Genomic DNA, 20,072 nt, shown 5'->3' with positions numbered 1-20,072 from the left:
TTGTGGTAAATAGATTATAATGTTATATTGTCATCAAATAAATGATTAGATATAAATAAATTATTTCCCTTCTTATTGTGTTTAAAATTAGATAAATTTAGTTTTTAGTTAGAGGACCCTATGAGGTATCCTCACATATGGTATCAGAGCGGGTTTCAAAATCTGAGGCCTAACAGTGGCTCTCCTTCATCTAAGCAACCTTGAGTAGGGGGTATCTATTTTGCCAAGTGCTTAGGACCTGCACCTTACCCCAACCACAATAACAAGTCTGTTTACATAGGTGCACTGGCTCACAAGGGGAAACATGCTACTGGGGTGATTTGAACCGTGGTGGAGCAAATAACAACACCCTGCTTTACCAATCAACTTAGCCCCTATCGACATCTTTGCTTTATTAAACTGTAGCTACCATACCATATTGGTCCTAATGCTCCTTTACTCACAATGTGCCAACACCTTTTCCTTAGGTGTCTCGAGCATTTTTGCAGTAACAGAGAGGAAGCTTATAGTGCATGTTTTGAACATTTAATCTACATCCTTTTTAACAGAAATTGTTCTTTCATCCACGAATGTACATTTTTGTAGCACCATTCAAAAGTGAAAATTGCTTTCGGAATCTTCCATAGTATAACATAGTTTTACCAAATAGATTACAAACTGGGGCTAGGTAAATTATTGTTGCGAGAAAACCATGGCACTTGGCAGTGAATTACTACAATTCCTGCAGCATCAACAAACATAGTGTATAAGTGATCCATTTCAGTGTTAACTTTTAAGTAGCAGATTGAACCAGGACCACCACACAACATATTCGTGCTTCTTATAAATTGTGCTGCTTCATTTGTAGAAAACCGGAGAAAAAAAAAAAAAAAAAAATGCGCCTGTTTTCCCTTGAAAGCCCACATATGAGTCCAAAGACCTATAAACAGGACCTATTAAGTCCAAAACCCTAGAATATGACTCAACATCACCTATACAAATGTAAGATATGGCTGCATACACCTGACACATGCCTTGCATGCTTTTACTCTCGGCTAGCTTTGTTGCTTCAATAAAGTGTAAAGCAACTTCATTGAAGCAACCTAATGAGTGTGCATATTGGTCGAGAAGCTTTGAATGGTGTTCTCACACCCTTGTAAAATGGTTGGAAAGCACCCAAACCAGTCAACAATTTTCTTTAGAGCGTTCTGTGCTTCAAGAAACTTTGTACAAGTCAATTCTATTATAGTTGTGTTTTCCAATAGCTGCACAAGCAACATCAGATAAACACCTGCCATCCAAATTGCCCAATGTTGCAAATCTACCTCTCTCACATCCCCACTGATTCCAAGCTTCCCCAGCTCCTCTTCAATTCAAGACATTCCTGATAAGATCCGCTTTGCACAATCTTTAAATAACCCGACCACATATAACTGCCATAAGGTCAACCAAGACATATACTGCACTCTTTGGTAACCACTCTCCATTAAGAGGATTTTCTTTTCTCGAACAATTTTGATTTTTGTGTTGCTATAGACTAGGTTGCAATAACCTGCTCTCTACTTTGTTAAGTTCTGCACTCAACTTCTGAACTTGTTTTGTTTGTTGCATATCATCTTCCAAGACAACATCTAAGATATTCACAAGGTTTGAAGCCTCCTTGTAATCACATATTCGTAGAAGATAAAATGTGTGCAACAATTCATTATAAAGGTGCAGACCACGACAACATTGTCTTTGATCCTTAGGAATTGAATTCCAAATGGCATCACATTTGTTCACAACTCTCTCTAGAGCACTTGCATCTTCCCACTGCATAAGATGAACGTGCAATATCGATGTTGCAAAGACCATCTCAAGTTCAGGATACTTCATTTCACTAGCATGTTGTTGTCCAGTCTCTAAAGCACGTATTGCACCTTGAAAATCCCCTTCAGTTGTCAAAGCATTTGCAAGCTGTAAGTTGAAGTTGCAAGACCATAATTTTGCAGACTCCCCTTCTCCAGCAGAATAATAAGTAGAATAGGCATACTAGATAAGAATACACAGTCCTGCATACATAAATTGTTGAATAACCATTCAGAAAGATATGAAAGTCAGAATTACTCATGCACTAAAATATATTCAAGCATTTCATGTACCCATCTTATTAATAACCCATCAAACTAAAAAAATTCCTTTCGACCTAAAAACAGTCATATAGATGTCAAATCACATTGTGCAGTATTTAGAAGATTTTACTCACAAGTTTGAAGTTGCATAAAGAATCAATAATAAAATATATTTCATAAGGTATGTTTGCATAGGATTCTTAAAGTATCACACGCAGTACTTGAAGCGAATACAGTATTTACTGCAATTTGTCCAAATTTATCATTTAAAAGAAACTCTTAACGAACTACAGTGTGAAACATCTTTTGTACTTATGCTAATTGATCAGTTTGTGCATAATGGCAGTTGTCCAAATTTATCCTTTAACAGAAGCTCTAACAGATTGCAATGTGAATGATTCTTTGTACTTGTGTTAATCATCCTATGCAAAATGGTCCTTAGTCTTCTTGTCAACTATTACACATGAAAACAAAATGCATACAACACCATGTGTGAAACATGCCTTTCCAAACTCAGGTCATAATTACCTTACAGAACCAATGTCATCTTTGTTTCCTTGCATTAAGCTGCACCAATACTCTGGTATTTTGTTATGTTGTTTGTTCAAGAAGCTTCACAAACTATCCCCACAATGACATAATGTAGCCCTGAAATGTTGAAAATTGTGAGCATCCATCACAAAAATTCTCACCCAACAATTAGATGAGTGTGGTGGCATTGTGGATGTCACCCTTCACGCAAGTGATTTAAGCATTTTCTATAGGGAATGTGTTTGTTAGCTCATGTGCAATCGAATATAAACCTTAACCTCTTCCCATTTAATATCGCAAAGCGTCAGAAACATACCCTGAATTCTTCATCTACTTAGAGATTTTCAGCATGGCAGATATGTTCTCTGACTGTGGGTGCGATCAATCTCCTCCAATGTTAGGTCCCTGTAATAATAGTGATTACCCCATTACTATTGTAGTTGTATCCCTTATTAATATTGTTGTGCCCCTATTGTCCCCATATTGTTATTACTGTGCCCCATAGAATCCCTCTATTGTTATTTTTGTGCCTTTATATTATTATTGTTAGGTCGGCTGGGTTATATTGTGACTCCTTAGACTCCTATATATAGAAAGGAGGTTTTTCCATTTGAATCATCCAAGAATTGTTCATTTATGTAATGTAAAGGAGGTTTCCCCCTCGAAGAGGTTGAATTCTAAGGTGTTGATCTATCTTTTCTATCTTTTTGTGAGCTAGTTTCATAACATCCAAAGAACACATGGTGACTTCAATCCAACTGCATCTTGGCTTTTTTTATCAAGCCCCTGCCTTTCATCATTGTTCTGACATTTGCTATATCATCTCGTCTGCCTGCCTCAACATACCTATTTGATGAGAGAGAATAGTTACCATCATTTTTAGGCTCTAACTCAAAAGATGTTCTGCCACATTTTCTCCTATATTGCAATAATTTCTACAGGCACCTAGCAAAGCACCCAACACATCAACACTAGATTCTAGTGGCATCATTTGAATGAAGTAATATGCGTCACCTAGGTGACCTGCATGCCCAAGAAGGTCAACCACGCATGAGCAGTGCTCCATCACGGGTGTGATTTGATAATCTTGAGTCATGCAATGGAAATATTTCCACCCTTCATCCACTAGGCCGGCATGACTGCATGCATTCAAAACACTAGTGAATGTGACATTGTCTGACTTACTTTTAGCCTGTTGCATCTGATATAAATGCGCAAGAGATTCCTTACCATAGCCATATTTTCCATATCCCATAATCATTGCATTCCAAGGAACCAGATCTCTTTTAGGCATTTTATCAAAAACACGGCCTGCAAGCTCTATACTCCTACTTTTGGTGTACATGTCTATAAGGGCATCCATTATAGATATAGCAAAATATGATCTATCTCTGATGATATAATCATGGATCTGTTTACCCAATTGTATAGCAAATAATTTGGCACGCACTGATAGAGCAATTACAATGGTGACTAAGTCAGGTACCATCCCTTCCAGTTGCAATTCACAAAAGAGTTCCAAAGCCTCAACAACATGTTCGCTCTTGGTATAGCTAGCCACTAGTGCATTCCATGACACAACATCCTTTTCAGCCAGTTTATCAAAAGTTGGCAAGCAGACTCCAGGCACTTGGACTTTTGCATACATATCTATAAGGGAACCCCCCATCAACACATCCAATTCGAATCCTCTTTTTTTAGGTAATGGTGGACCTCCTTGCCTTGTTGCAAAGCTGCAAGGTTGGCACATGCAGATAGGATGCTTACAATGGTGCTCGAGTTGGGTTCCACCCATGCTAATTGCATTTGGAAAAAAGAATTAAGGCGTTCTTTGCAAGCCCATTCTGAGCACACCCAGAAATCATTGCATTCCATGAGACCACATTTCTCCTAGAAATTCTGTCAAATATTTGGAATGCATGCTCTAAAATTGCGCATTTAGCATACATGTCCAAGAGGGCACTACCCACATATACATCTGACTCAAACGCATTCCTAATTACACAACTGTGTATCTCCTTACCCTGTTTCACAGCTGCTACAGAAGCACAGATAGGAAGAACACTCGCAACTGTAACTAAATTGTAGGGTACTCTTGCTGCCTACATTTGGCGGAAAGGCCTCAATGCCTGATCTCTGGGCATAACCTGGAATCATGGTATTCCAGGAGATGATGTCTCTTTGAGACATTTTTTCAACCACTTGGCATGCATCCTCCATACATCCGCATTTAACATACATCGAAAGAAGCCCATTCCATACATAAATATCCGGCTTAAACCCAGTTCTTACAACCATATTAATTCATATAATGTCAAGACTTAGTAAGAATGTTGACCATTTAAGTTGCATTAAAACAAGTTGTTTATTTATTTATAATATTCAATAATATGAATGAACTTAAGTGAAATTTTTACAAGTTGCTGACATTATGCTTGATGCCATGCATAATTCTTAACTTTTTTTTATGCAACTTCTTGAAATTTTTTAGAGACACAATAGGGTTATATTAGATATTGTCATAGTATTAATATGCATATGTTTACAAAATGGAAATCCAACATATTCAGATTAAAGTGTCAAAGGTGAACACCAATTGATTAGCACATTAGAACCTCCCTTAAGACAATATACTATTGAAATATTAAAACATGTAGCACTAGCCATTCTATATATATCATTGGGGTAGTAAATACCTAATGATAATGTTAGTGTTGGGTTGATTGAGGCCACTAGACACCTACTTTGACAACACAAGGATAATATAATATATATAATAAAAAATGACAATCTAGCATTATTAATGGAATTTCAAGAGGAAACCTAGTTATAATAATGTGATTAAAAATGGTAAGTTAATGTTTATGTGAATGCTCAAAATATATAAGATGGATTTAGGATGATTGTTTAGGGATATCTAAAGATATTTGAGGGTGACTAGCAGTGCGTCGTAGCACTTGCTTAGATAGCACTGGGAGATGATTTAGTAAACCCACGGTTATCTTCTCAACATTAGAAATAGTCATTTACAAGCATAACAAAAGGAAAAATTGCACCTATCATTATGCAAAACATGTGTGAGCCAAGTAAGAATTGACAAGGCCCTAAGTTGTGCTAATAAGTCTTGCGTATCATACAGATATTTGAACAATTCAAAATGGTGAGGACGCGAAGAAATCAAGGTCAAGGAGGGTCATCACAAGGACCTCCTACAAATAACCCATTACCTTCACCGGAGTTGGCTCTCATCTTGCGTTCCCTAGAAGCAATTAATGAGACTTTAAGAGGGCGCCAAACAATTGAAGTGGAAGTAGAGCACCCTCCATCAGGGTTGGGAAATCTCGAGGGATCAAGAGACTCTGATAGAGGACCTCCAATTGAGGACATTACTAGGGAGCTCCAAAAGATTAAGCTCCCAGAGTTTGCTGGAGGTCGTGCCAGCGAACGAGCAGAAGCCTGGTTAGAAGGAATGAGAAGGTGCTTCACACTAAGAGATTATACTTCTAATTCAAAAGCTAAAATAGTGATATTCCAACTCAGAGATAGTGCTCTAAATTGGTGGGGTAACTTAGAGCGTTAAATACACCTCACTTTGGACATAGTTACTTGGGAGTTATTTGAGGAGAGATTTAGGAAAAAGTACCTACCAACATATTATGAAGAACAACAGGTAGGAGCCTTCCATGCTTTGGTACAAGGAAATCGCACAGTAGAAGAATATGAGATTAGATTCATGGAATTGGTCAAGTATGTCTCCTACATGGATACTGATCAGCGCTAAGCAAATCGTTTCATTTATGGATTGAACCCTAATATTAGGGCAATGGTGCGAATGTGGAAACCATCCTTAGTTGCAAAAGTTGTGGAACATGCTCGTTATGTTGAAGAGCACTTAGACTTAAAGGGTGGAAACAAAACCATTTTTCCACAACAACCAAGGTTTATGGGGAAGGCCCCTCATACCTTCCCCAGGGGAGGAAGTTTGAGGCCACCGCCATATGGAAACAGGGTTGTACCCAGAGCACTGACAGTAGGGATTTCAATGGTTACTAGTGCAACTTCACCTGTAGCTTCAAGGACACATGCAAATCAAGGTCATATGCGAGGAGCAACAAGTAGGGGCAGGGGTCCCAAGGGAAGGAACTATTTCCAAAGAACTCCACAACATTCTGTTCAAAGTCTACCACACATCACTTGTTGGGGATGCGAGGGACCTCATTACCAGCATGACTGTCCTGAGTTACAAACTGGTAACAACCATAGAGAAGGAAAAGCACCAATGGGGGGAGCAATTAGCCACCATCGAATCTATGTAGCAATTGACAACCAACAAGTTGAACACCAATCTACTGTGGTAGAAACCTCAGGTATGATAAACAAAGTAAAAGTTAAAATTGTGTTTGATTCAGGTGCTACAGATAGTTTCATTTCACTAGTTGCATTAGAAAAATGTGGGTTGGCAACCTATGAGCATGATGACTTTAAGCAATTTGAGATGGCTTCTGGGATAAACAAGCAGTAGGACCTAGTGTTGACCAATGTTAGGTAAACCTCGGGGTGTGTATAACTAAGTTGAAGGCATACGTCACAACATTGGGGACGTATGACGTAATTATTGGAATGGACTGGCTAGAAGCTCATCAAGCTTTGGTAGATTGTTTCAAGAAGAAGGTGATTTGTTTAGATGATGAAGGTAGGTCAATTGAGATTTGTGGAATCAAGAGAGGAGTGTCGCTACGATTCATATCCATGATGAAGGTAAAATGTTTCCACCGACAAGGTTGCAAAATATACGTGGTCAAGGTTGTAAGTGACCAAAAAGAACCCTCCCTAGATCAACACCCAATTTTGTCAGAATTCAAGGATGTTTTTCCTAAGGAATTGCCTGGATTACCTCCTATAAGGGAGATTGATTTCATAATCGACCTAAAACCTGGTGCAGAACCAATATCTAAGACACCCTATAGGATGGCAACTCCAGAACTTTGTGAGTTGCAGATGCAGTTAAAAGAGCTTTTAGACTTGGGATTTATCAGACCTAGTATTTCACCTTGGGGTGCACCAGTGATTTTTGTCAAGAAGAAGGATGGTTCCTTAAGGCTATGCATAGATTATAGGGACTTGAATAGAGCCACAATAAAGAATAGGTACCCGATACCTAGAATAGATGATTTATTTGATCAAATGAAGGGAGAAACAGTTTTTTGAAAGATTGATCTACGATTTGGATACAACCAATTGAGGATTAAGGAAGGTGACATCTCAAAAACTGCATTTCAAACTCGTTTTGGGCACTACGAGTTCGTAGTTGTTCCATTTGGTTTAACCAATGCACCAGCAATATTCATGAGCCTCATGAATGGTGTGTTTAAGAAGTATTTGGACCAATTTGTGCAAATCTTTCTGGACAACATTCTTATGTATTCTAAGAATGAAAAAGAGCATGAAAAGCACCTAAGGGTTGTATTGACTTGCTTATGGCAAAATCAATTGTATGGAAAATTGTCAAAATGTTCCTTCTTTCAAAAGAAAGTTCTTTATCTTGGGCACATCATTTCAAGAGAAGGGATTTCAGTTGACCCAAGAAAGGTAAAGGCCATAATGGATTGGCCAGTACCGAAAAATGCTCATGAGGTGTGTAGTTTTATGGGGCTAGTGGGTTATTATAGCAGGTTTGTGGAAGGGTTTTAGAGGATTGAAAAACCCATCACCACATTACAGTAAAAATGGGTCAAGCATGAATGGACATATGAATGTGGCATTGCATTCACTGAACTAAAGAGGTTACTAACTGGTGCATCGATCCTTCGAGTACCGGACATGGAAAATGTCTTCACTGTCTGCACCGATGCTTCGAAGCAAGGATTGGGAGCAATATTGATGCAAGAAGGTGGAGTAGTAGCTTACACATCTAGAAGATTGAAGAAACATGAAGAGTTGTATGCTACCCATGACTTAGAGTTAGCAGCAATGAGCTTTGAAATTGTGGAGACACTACCTCGTTGGGAGAAGATTTGAGTTAAGAACAAATCATTAAAGCCAGAAGCACCTCTTCACTCAAAGGGATTTGAATGCTAGACAAAGGAGGTGGAGCTAATTCATGAGTGAGTATGATTTTGAGATCTCATACGTTAAGGGAAAGGAGAATGTGGTGGCCGATGCACTAAGCAGGAGGCCACGAACCTTCTCCCTAGTAGCCTTGAGGGTAAATTTGAGGGAATGTGTGTTGGAGAAACTCTTTGAAGATAGTTGGTATCTAAAGGTTATATCAACACTCCAAAGTTGGAAGCAGGTAGAACCAAAGTTTGAAGGATATGTCCTTGAACCAGACAGACTATTGATATTTCAAGGGAGAATGTACATACCTAAGGAAGGGGGTATAAGAAGGACCATCCTCGAAGAGTCACATAGAGCACTCTATTATGCACATCCTGGAGTGAAGAAGATGTACACAAACACAAAGAAACTCTTCTTTTGGGTAGGCATGAAGCACGACATAGTCTAGTTTTTTGCCAAATGTCTTGAATGTCAATGAGTGAACATTGATCATCGCCATCCAGCAAGACTCCTACAACCACATGACATCCCTATGTCTAAATGGGAGATAATTTCTATGGATTTTTTTTTGGGTTTGCCACTCACATCACAGAGGCACAATGCTATATTGGTTATAGTTGATAAATTGACCAAAAGTGCCCATTTCATCCCAGTAAGAGACACTTACGATGTTACTGATGTGGCACGAGTTTTTATAAGTGAAGTTATTCGACTACATGGGTTACCCACAAAGATCATTTCTAATAGAGACTCTCAATTTACATCTAGGTTTTGGACAAGTTTGCAGTCAGCACTAGGGACTCAATTAAACCTGAGCACTACATATCATCCAGAAACAGATGGGAAGATTGAAAGAGTAAATTAGGTTATGGAAGACATGCTTAGAATGTACATCATGGATAATCAGACTCAGTGGGAAAGGTACTTACCATTGGTAGAGTTTGCCTATAATAACAGTTACCATAGTTCAATCGGGATGCCTCCTTATCAAGCTCTATATGGGAGGCCATGTAGGACGCCATTGAGTTGGGAAAAGTTGGAGGACCGAGTAATAGTTGGGCCGGAATTAGTTCAAGAAATGGAGGAACAGGTAAGGCAGATTTGACAAAGGTTAAAGGAAGCACAAGATAGACAGAAGAGTTATGTTGATTCACATAGGACTGATCGAAGTTATGAAGTAGGAGACCAAGTTTTTATTCGTATTTGACCCAACAAAAGAACCATTCGGTTTGGGAAAGGGATGAAGTTTTCACCTCGGTTTATAGGACCTTTTAGGATCAAGGAGAAGATTGGACCAATTTCCTATCGTCTTGTACTGCCACCCCATTTGCATAAAACTCATGATGTTTTTCATGTATCTATTTTATGACATTATGTTTATGATGAATCTCACAAACTGGATTGGAGGGAATTGTAGGTCTCGGACATGGGAACCATAATGGTCGAACCATTATGCATATTGGACCATAGGGTTTGACAACTTAGAAGTTGCGTGATGGATCAGGTTAAGGTCCAGTGGGACAAGTATAGCCCAAGATCTGCTACTTGGGAGGATGTAGAGACTATATGTCGTGACTACCCCTCACTTTTTGAGCATTTGTGATGCCCATTTTGACTTAGATAACTACCTATGATAAGGATCTATTGCAGTTCCATGTTATTTATGTATGAACGCTATGTAATATTGATGCATTTAGTTGGACAAGTGAAACTATTTATATAAATCATTAGATGGATTAGAACGTTTGATGTATGACCTAATGTATGACTTACTTGGTTATGATTTATCTAGTGCATGACTTATCAGAGTTATTGTTGTTTCGTGTATGGCTTAAGTGGATATGATTTATCTAATGAATGACTTAGTGAAATTATGGTTTATCTAATGTAAGATTTATTTCCAGTATGAACTGCAAAATTGACACGTGGATACTAGACTTAATAACATGATGTTTAAGATCACTTATCTACATATATTTTGTTGTTATATATATGCATGAATAAGAACTAACCTGCAGATTGGAAAGAACTATATGATTGCCAAGATCTACTCTTCCATTGGGGAAGGTGGAGACATCTAATGAGGAAAGGTATGATGTACAATGTTCTATTACATTTTGTATCTACGTGATATGCACTCTTATGACATGGGTAAAATGTAAATGGTAGGTGACAAGACTACCTGACTAGATCATTCGATGACAAATATCCAACCAGCGCTGTAGTGTGGTCCATATTAGGGTGTTGACCCTAGTTGTGAGGACGGGTGGAGGTATTTCCCACCATGTAACCTCCAAACCTGGAATCATGGGAGGGCGTGATGGACATGCTACCCTAGACGTGTGATGATGATTGCCAGTTGCTTGCTAGGGAAGTTAGGTCGATGTAGTTGACGCTTCGGCCATATTGGTTTTATCAGTGGTTAGATTGGTATAGTCGATGCCATAGTATATAGCAACAGAGGATGGATAGGGTGGGAGTGGAAGTAGGTTAGGAAGGATAGGAAGATATAAATTAGTTAGAGACTCTTGATGGGAAGTGGCATCATTGTTTGACTTACTAAATTTTACTACTATTTTGTTAGGCTTTATTGTCAACTTGCTTTTGAACTCATTTATCTTTTTCACTCTAACTTCAGGACGAAGTTTTCTGAAGGAGGGGTGTATGTAATGCCCCTACTTAATCTTATTATGCAAATTTTTATTAATGTTTAATTTACCTGAAATATTGACTTATAATTATCAAGAAATATTGGTATATACCTACATTTATGAAACTGTAATTTTATTTTACTGATATAAATTTTATTATTGTTATTATTCAATTCTCAACTTGTCTTCTCAAATTTAATTTTGGATAGGATATGGTCTCCTCCCATTTATTCCAAATTAGATATCCATATCCCAAGGTGTCTTTTCAAATCTAGTTTTGAGAAGATATGGTCTTCTCCAATTAATTTCCAAATTAAATATCCACATCCCAAGGTGTCTTCTCAAATCTACTTGGGAGAAGATATGGTCTTCTCTAATTTAATTCTAAATTAAATTTCCATATTTTATTCCCAAAATGTCTTCTCAAATCTACTTTGAACAAGATATGGTAAGAAAAATCAAGGATATTAAATGAAAGGATGAGGGGGTAGTCATGACATTAATGATAGGTGGTTGAGGTGGATGGGAGGAAGAGACATAAAAGGGGAAGGATGATGAGAGGAGAGGGGGGAGATTCTTGGTCTTGATTTTTGTTTTGGAGGATTGTGTTTTGGGGGAGGAATGTGAAGAAAGAGAAGGGAGAAAATGGAGAGATACATGAGGGAATACAAACTTGGATCTGGAGAGTGATTGTTAAACTCGGATACACTACATCTGGTTGGACTTGGGCTGGGAGGGTTAGTGAACCTGTGGAGGTTCCCTGGGATAGGAAATACTTCCTAGCTAGCTGGAAGGAAAATCCAGTCGGGTAGTCAAGAGGAGCATCCCAACAAAGTCAGGAGCTCAGGAGCATCTCAACTAAGCTATTGGAACAGGTATTCCTCCATTTATTGATTACTTATGTAAATGGTTGCAATGAAATTCTTATCTATATTATTTGTGGTAAATAAATTATAATGGTATATTGTCATCAAATAAATTATTAGATATAAATAAATTATTTCCCTTCTTATTGTGTTTAAAATTAGATAAATTTAGTTTTTAGTTAAAGGACCCTTGGAGGGATCCTCACAATTGGGGTGTAAAACTATTGAATTTATAACCAAGAGGAAAAGTAAAAGTTATGGAATTTTTTTTCTAGGTTTGCAGAGAGAGAAATGCACTTGGTTCCTGTTTAATGGAAATAACTTTTATTTTTTTGCTAAATATAATTGCTATTGAACCTTGAATGAACATACCACATGAAAACATAATATATCCTTTTGATTATTGAACTGCATGCAAAAATACAATCTTTATTTTTTTCCTAGGACAACAAGAAAAGAAGGAAGAAAAATGCTTTCACACACACACACACATATATTCCAAGATTATGTAATAAGAAAACCATAGTTGTGAATTGAAAATAAACAAGATTATCCTGAGGAGCATTTAGTGGTCATTTATGCAACAAAGAAAGTTTTTAAAACATAGTTTATACTGCCAGTTTCCAGAAAGGAGGGAAAGACATCAACCACTATAAGGTCTAGCTACAAGAATCATTGACTCCTCTAAAGAAAAAGCATAAAAATACTTGCAGTGCATTGTGAATGTATATATATAACCCTAGCAACTGTTTAAAGGAATAAAACTTGAAAACGAAACTATGACAGTCACAACCAAAGCATTTTCCCTCTAAAAAATTTTACACAATAGAATTGTTTTCGACAATGAAACCCTAAAGTATTCTTCTGGGAAGGGTTTAACTCCTTCCAAAAAAAAAAAAAAAAATCTTCCACTCGCAAGCTAGAAATTACTTGCTCCACTGAGGTAGAGCCAATTAGGTAAGAGACCTGGAAGATAATATGTACATGTAAGTAACTTAATAATGAGGTACTAGAACATGGTAGTGGATGCAGTTGTAATAATAGATACGAAGAATAAGTTACCCTTAAAATTTGCTCCAAAAATAAATGGAGTACATGTGTTGAGTGGGTAACCAGTAAAGGAAAAATTAAGAGTATTAGTTTCTGTAGAAAAAAGAAAAAGAAATATAATAACTTAATTTATAGGAATCCCAATGAAGGGAAAAGGAAAAAAATGGGAAATTAAGCAAGTCAAACCCTCGTAATGAGGGGAAATTTTTACCCACAAACGAGATAGTGGGAATGACCTCTATGTTGACATCGTTCCTACTTACTAGTCCAGGAACAAAAAAAAAAAATAGAATGAAATTGCTAGGAAAAAATTATCCACAGAGCTCCTCCTAAAACGATCGACTCACAAAGTTATTTCCAATTACCTTATATTAACTATCCCTTCTTTTTCTAGACGACGTCCTAGAGAGTAGTTGAAAACATAGGCATAATAGAAACTTGGTAGGGAAAAATACCAACATCTAAGATATCAACAATTGTATTGTGGGTAAGAGTGAAGGGAAAAATAGTTGAGAAGTGAAACTTGGAAGAGCCAAATATCACCTCAGTATTTGGGTTCCTTCAGGGCTTAAGGATGCAACCTTCCCAAAGCGGCATACTCCTGTGAGAAAACCCTTTGCGTCAAACCCTAATTAAGCAAAGGTGGAGCATCATTCCCAACAAAAAACACAAATGACCAAAGACCCTTAGTGAGCCCTAGGGAAGTTACCCTAACGACAAGTCATATAATGCGATCCATCAATTTTACCGATGGAGAGGTGTAGGGCTTGGATCGCAAGCACAATGGATTAAATATCTAATGAATCATCTTGGTTTTCCAACAATAATTATTATATTACCCCAGATCTAGAGGCTTCGTATCATACAATTTGTGACATATATATGAATTTAAAAGATTATAAATAGACCAATTTACCATAGATACCATAACATTTCTAGTTTCAAAAAAAAAACCAGTCTACCATACGTAATCATCCCATATGCATAGCTGGAGGAACAAATATATACCTTGGATATGTGGATCATAATTGGTAAGTAGAAAATTATTGCTAGGCGCCATGGATAGGTACCATATTAATAACGCTACGAAATATTAAGTGAGAATATATTAAAGCATATACAAAACCAAATATGCAGAAGGGATATAACATGATCTGCATAAACCTTTTGTATTGGGGTGTAGAATTAATAGGATAAGGATGTATTAACTTAGATTAAAAAATATCTATATATCCACTAACAATAAAGGATAGATATAATCTTAAGATAATCAACATGAGGTGATTTGTCATTGAATGTTGTTCATTGTATTAGAAATTAAATGGATTTCCATTTATGGAAAATAAATTACAAAGATAAAGTATAACAACAAGAAATAATGAGATTGAGTGTAGGAACTCTGGTTATACATGATTGATTTGACAATTTCTTGAAAATACAAGGCTATAAAAAAAATGTGCTCGTTCATGGAGTCGTAACAGTTTTTGTCTATCTTTCCTAGCCAACAACTCTGGTTAAAATGAGGCCGGGAGAGAACAGGGTCTATTGAAAATCATATGTAATTTTTTAATGTGTTAATGAAAGTAGTTTGAACGACAAAGAAAATCAAAAATGGCATAACTAGTTTGGAAATACACGTAAACCTTATTTTGTATTTACTACTAAAATTATTCTAAAATATTTTATGAAAAATAAATATTTAACATCTACATATAATTAAATTAAAATATAAAGTTCTATTACAAAGTAAAAATATCTATCCACATAATAATGATTTTAAATTTAATAAATATTTATATAAAATAAATAAATTATATTTTATGAAATACTAATTTTTTTAATTGTGGAAAAATGCTTGAAATTTGAATTATTGAAGAGATTCAATGTTCCTTTTAGTGGAAAATTAGTGTTTTTTTATGTGTTTAAATAATAAAGAAATAAAATAAAATATTTTTAAAAAATATTGAATTTTATAAATAAATAAATAAAAATCTTTAATTTTATAATAAATATAAAATATTGATTTTTATAACAAAAATAAATATAAAACTTTAATTTTATAATAAATATGATATTTTAAATATGAAAATTTTCAAATAAATAATTATATCTATTATAAACATTGAATCAATTCATGCTTCATGTTGTATTGCTTATATAGTATATGATAATAAATTTCCATCTTGATTTTGAAATTAGAATCAAAACTCGTTAGAATAAAAGTTATCATGAAAGAGTGGGTTTACCGTAAAGTGAAAGAATAACTCAAATGTAAATTATTTATATTTACTATATAGATATTTCTTACACTCCCATATCGGCCGGCCCGGGAAAGCGCTAACAACAATGGAAGGGAGGGGTCCATGTAGCTGCTGCGTCCATACTGACTGAGCAACATGTTTGGCATCTACTACGGCCACTTCAAACGCGTAAAACCGATGAAGCATGGCTGGCTGATCCCACTCACATCAAACCTAGTGCCCAAGTAGTTTGGCCAATAGTAGGCCAAGAAATATTGAATGGGGATGTAGGTGGAGGTTTTCGAGGGAACTTTGGAAATCTTGATGCCATATACTTTTCAAATCCTCCTAGCCTTTATCCTATTGCAATAATTCTTGCCAGGAAGAACGTCCATGTTGTGACGATTCCACCCTCCTCGACCTCGTAACCTCGGCCAAGTCGATGGTGGCCTTTAGTCGAGGCTACTTCATTCCTTGCTTTCCTAACGTCAAGCAAGCACTACGTTCCTCTCCTCTCCCTCTCCCTTATGGTCGAGCACCTAAAGAGTAAAAATAGCTAGATGCAAAAATATGATAATATGAATTAATGAGGTGGTGATAAGAGCAAAAACCTTAACTTCTATACAAAAAAACAACATGATAAATTGATATCTTAAGTCAATATAATAAATGATATCTTCAATCAACATAATAGCATAATAAATTGATATCTTAAATCTAATGAATTTAGAGAGTGAAAATAAAGATCTTCTTATTAAGTAATAATTTTGTTTTACAACATTTTTTTTTTAAGTAAAATCAATGATAAAATTATGTGGAAAAGATTGATTTTAAACTGGACATCCTAAAAATTGATGATGATAATATTCTCTACAACAAAAACAAAATAACATAACTTTGATGATGACAATATTTTCTACCAGAAAAACAAAATAACATAACTCTTATAGATTTAACTTTTACAAGAAAACAATATATTAAATATTATTTTGATAAATAATATGTCTAAATAAATATAAAAATATTTTGTTTTTTTTGTTTTTGTTTTTTTTTTTTTTATGGGAACAAAAATTTGTGAGACTATGTTCACTAGAGCTAAAATCATTTGACTAAAACATAGTAATGTGCAATATCCTTTTTTGTCTAAATAAATAAAAAACATAATAATATTTAATACTTTTTATATAAATACTATAGAAGATTTTATTATCATAATCAAAAACCATAATATCTATATTTTAAAGTTATTTATTAGCTCATTAAATTCAAAAAAATGTTTAAGAATATGGTGAAATATAAAAATGATGTTATTAACAAAAAGCATGATTACTATATTAACATTAAAAACATTACTTTCATTTTTATTTCATATTATCAATAAGCAACATTTGTAACTTATCTATTTGTTTGAAAACAAAAATACTATAAATATACATAATTAAAATTATATTATTTTTCACTTCATCTAAAACCAATATAAAACTGCCTTAACATTGAATGCATGATCTATAAAGATAAATCAAATATATTAAAGTGAAAATTTACTTCTTTTTTAAATTATATAATTGTTCAATTCATCTAAAATTAATATAAATCTATTTTAACTTTGGGTTTATAATTTGTATATTAATACTAAAAAATAAAATCTATAACTTTGGGTTTATAATTTGTAGATTACCATTAAAAAATAACTTTCATTTTTGTTTCAGACTATATATATATATATATATATAATTAATGCATTGTGAATGTATATATATAACCCTAATAACTGTTTAAAGGAACAAAACTTGAAAATGAAACTATGACAGTCACAACTGAAACATTTTCCCTCTAAAAAAATTACACAATAAAATTGTTTTCGACAATGAAACCCTAAAGTATTCTTCTGGGAAGGGTTTAACTCCTTCTCAAAAAAAAAATAAAAATAAAAAATCTTCCACCTGCAAGCTAGAAATTACTTGCTCCACGGAGGTAGAGCCAATTAGGTAAGAGACTTGGAAGACAATATGTAATTGTAAATAACTTAATAATGAGGAACTGGAACATGGTAGTGAATGCAGTTGTAATAATATATACGAAGAATAAGTTACCCTTAAAAGCTGCTCCACAAATAAATGGAGTACGTGTGTTGAGTGGGTAACCAGTAAAGGAAAAATTAAGAGTATTAGTTTCTGTAGAAAAAGGAAAAAAACAATATAATAACTTAATTTATAGGAACCCCAATGAAGGGAAAAGGAAAAAATGGGAAATTGAGCAAGTCAAACCCTCGTAATGAGGGGAAATTTTAACCCACAAATGAGATAGTGGGAATGACCTCCATGTTGATATTGTTCTTGCTTACTAGTCCAAGAACAAAAAAAAAATAGAATGAAATTGCGAGGAAAAATTTATCCAGAGAGCTCGTCCTAGGCATGGATAACATAAAACGATCGACACACAAAGTTATTTCCAATTACCTTATATTAACTATCCCTTCTTTTTCTAGATAATATCCTAGAGAGTAGCTGAAAACATAGGCATAATAGAAACCTGGTAGGGAAAAATACCAACATCTAGGATATTAGCAATTGTATTGTGGGTAAGAGTGAAGGGAAAAATAGTTGAGAAGTGAAGCTTGGAAGAGCCAAATATCACCTTAGTATCTAGGTTCCTTCAGGGCTTTAGGATGCAACCTTCCCAAAGCGGCATACTCCTGTGAGAAAACCCTTTGCGTCAAACCCTAATTGAGCAGAGGCGGAGCATCATTCCCAACAAAAAACACAAATGAGCAAAGACCCTTAGTGAGCTCTAGGGAAGTTACCCAAACGACAAGTCATATAATGTGATCCATCAATTTTACCGATGGAGAGGTGTAGGGCTTGGATCGCAAGCACAATGAATTAAATATCTAATGAATCATCTTGGTTTTCCAACAATAATTATTACCCCAGATCTAGAGGCTTCATATCATACAATTTGTGACATATATATTAATTTAAAAGATTATAACTAGACCAATTTACCATAGATACCATAACATTTCCAGCTTTAAAAAAAAAAAAAAAAAACCCAGTCTACCATACGTAATCATCCCATATGCATAGCTGGAGGAACAAATATATACCTTGGATATGTGGATCATAATTGGTAAGTAGAAAATTATTGCTAGGCGCCATGGATAGGTACCATATTAATAATGCTACGAAATATTAAGTGAGAATATATCAAAGCAGATACAAAACCAAATATGCAGGAGGGATATAACATGGTCTGCATAAACCTTTTGTATTGGGTGTAGAATTAATAGGATAAGGATGTATTAACTTAGATTAAAAAATATCTATATATCCACTCACAATAAAGGATAGATATAATCTTAAGATAATCATCATCAGGTGATTTGTCATTGAATGTTGTTCATTTTATTAGAAATTAAATGGATTTCCATTTATGGAAAAGAAATTACAAAGATAAAGTATAACAACAAGAAATAATGAGATTGAGTGTAGGAACTCTGGTTATACATGATTGATTTAACAATTTCTTCAAAATACAAGGCTATAAAAAAAATGTAGTCATTCATGGAGTCGTGACAGTTTTTGTCTGTCTTTCCTAGCCAACAAATCTGGTTAAAATGAAGTCGGGAGAGAACAAAGTCTATTGAAAATCATATGTAATTTTTTAACGCTTTAATGAAAGTAATTTCAATAACAAAAATGGCATAACTAGTTTGGAAATATATCTGAGCCTTATTTTGTATTTACTACTAAAAATATGCTAAAATATTTTATGAAAAAATAAATATTTTCTGTCCACATATAATTAAATTAAAATGATAAAATTCTATTCCAAAATAAAAATATCTATCCACATAATAATGATTTTAAATTTCCCCGGATGCGGGTGGCACAATTGCTTTAAATGATCATCATGCAAAACAGTAAAACCCGGTACTGCCAGCTGTAGAGCAGCGTGGCTTCCCAGGACTTCACCTCGCGCAAGAGGGATGGAGTTATTAAGGCTGGATTCTGTAGGATATCTGCATTTATGGAGTGCGTTGTTCAACGCAACATTATGGCTGTTATAATCATGTCGATCCTGTATGTTTTCCTCACACCATGCGCTCAGTCTTACTGCGTCGGGCCCTGGTTAGCTGTGGTATATGGTGACAGGCTGATACTTGCAAACAGAGGCAAGCTCTAGGTCGACTCTCTGTATCTCCGGAAGAGGTTCAGCACGGCTTTAAGGGGTAAGCTCTCCACAGTTCTTGAATTCAGAATTGGAAGTGTTGTGTCTCCGTCTTGGGCTTTCTCTGTGCGTTCAATTCGGTCTCTGTGTCATTTTTACCATCCCTCTATTGTTGTCTCTGGTCTCTCTGGTCTCTCTGCGCCCTCCCCTTCGTCTTTCATAATGGTTCGACAGGGCAAAAGGAGTCGCTCCGGGGGGCGACGTGGAAGCGGCAAACATTCAACCGCTGGTCACTCTGTGGAACCTGAGCAGTCGCCTATTAATCTTCCCCCCTCTCATGAGGATGTGCCTCCTTTGAGCTCTGGGCGCAGGCCAATTCCTAATAGCGCTTTCCAAACCACGCATTTCAAATTTCAA

General features: G+C 35.4%; 1 pseudogene; it reads right to left on the bottom strand.

Annotated features, from left to right (window-relative positions):
* Positions 1 to 772: 772 nt before the first annotated feature.
* Positions 773 to 4,269, bottom strand: LOC149140804 (sister chromatid cohesion protein SCC4-like; annotated as a pseudogene).
* Positions 4,270 to 20,072: the final 15,803 nt, after the last annotated feature.

The sequence above is a fragment of the Pinus tabuliformis genome, chromosome X (genome assembly GCF_031772625.1).
Source record: "Pinus tabuliformis cultivar Carrire ecotype Pingquan chromosome X, CPIR1, whole genome shotgun sequence".
Classification (NCBI taxonomy): domain Eukaryota; kingdom Viridiplantae; phylum Streptophyta; class Pinopsida; order Pinales; family Pinaceae; genus Pinus; species Pinus tabuliformis.
The sequence above is the reverse complement of the archived record's forward strand: the minus strand, read 5'-3'. Positions and strand labels throughout refer to the sequence as shown.